The sequence below is a fragment of the Pyrus communis genome, chromosome 10 (assembly GCF_041283825.1).
Source record: "Pyrus communis isolate YQ-2024b chromosome 10, ASM4128382v1, whole genome shotgun sequence".
Lineage (NCBI taxonomy): Eukaryota > Viridiplantae > Streptophyta > Magnoliopsida > Rosales > Rosaceae > Pyrus > Pyrus communis.
Window position 1 is genome coordinate 8973548 of NC_142574.1, and position 1375 is coordinate 8974922.

General features: G+C 42.8%; 1 long non-coding RNA gene across 1 annotated transcript; it reads left to right on the top strand.

Annotated features, from left to right (window-relative positions):
- The first annotated feature begins 451 nt into the window (after nucleotides 1-451).
- Nucleotides 452-1132, top strand: LOC137727287 (uncharacterized). Its single transcript, XR_011067781.2, has 2 exons — nucleotides 452-806; nucleotides 874-1132. It is a non-coding gene; the product is annotated as an uncharacterized LOC137727287 (long non-coding RNA).
- Nucleotides 1133-1375: the final 243 nt, after the last annotated feature.

Below are 1375 nucleotides of genomic sequence, written 5' to 3' on the forward strand. Positions count from 1 at the left end.
GCACATTTCCTTTTATTAAACTTAGTAAATCTGAAATCTCTTTGCAAATCCCGCGTAAACCTTGCCGGCAGACGTCTGATACAAAAACCACTATAACGTCTTCTAGGAAACTCGGAATCACAAACCGTAAAATTCCTCTAAAAGCTGACTTCCATATATTTCCAATGGTATAAAGCTCAACAGCTGGTTCATTCTGAGGAAGTACAGTTTAATCTGTAAAGTCGGCTGCACAGCTTCTGCTTCCAGCATACCAAACTCATTTCAATTGCAAAAATGCTCATTTTTCTTCTTTCTTCATCTTCACTCTTCAAATCTAAGAAAAATATAAAACTAAATGAAACGAACTAAATTCACTCACAAACATAACAAAAATCTAAACTAAATGACATTGAAATGTACGCAATATTGGTCATATCAACCATCATCCAATCTCAACCGTTAGATTCTACCCTAGTCATCCTTCCTCCCGAGTCGACTCCTAATTCCAGAATCAGTCACTCTCACTCCACGCTGTCCGTCCCTCGAATCCAACTCTTAGTCGTCTTCTCCTCCGTCATCATGACCAACACGACGGCACCACCCATCCTCCTCGACGACATCCCACTGGCTCGGTTCTCTCCTCTTCAACAACATCACTGCTGGCTCGATTCTCTCCTCTTTAACAACCTTCACTCATGTTTCTTGCCCATTCGCAACCTGTATAATCCATACCTTCCTTAGACCCAAAATCTAATTCTCTGATCTCACATCGCCGCCGCAAATCCATTGCCCGCCCGCCCGCCATGGGCACTCCATCACTCTCAAGGGTAAAGCTTTCAAATTTTCTTCTGATTTGCGGGTTTCAATTCGAATTTTTTACTCCGGATGTTGCAGAGCGCAGGTGTGTTCTCTGGATTCACACGGCTATGCAAGGTCTTGTCGGTGGTGCTCATTGGATACCACATTGTAGTTCAGCTTCTCCCTCATGCTTGTCGGTGGTATTTTTCTCTCGGTTTGGGCACCTTCATTGTCCAAATTTTGGTTTGTTGACTTGTGAATTGAAAATTTACTAAAATGTATTGCAAAGTATTGCATAAATATGTGTTTATAGTAATGGGTTTTATGAAAAATATGTGAAATTTAGTGTTTTGAACCGTTTGGTTTTGTGGGGTTGATCTGAAAGTCAGCTCCGGTTTTTCCCCTTTCTTGTGTGGAATTGGGAGTTTGTAGCAGAGGTGATAATGTTGACCCAGTTCCAAAACTTAGAATTAGGTCCGGTTCCAAAACTCAGAATTGCTATACCCGCCCCCGCCCCGCCCTGTTAGATTTTTAAACGGATCCGGTCCGGTCCTTCCAAATTTGGGCCCAACCCGACCCGACCCATGCCCATCCCTAA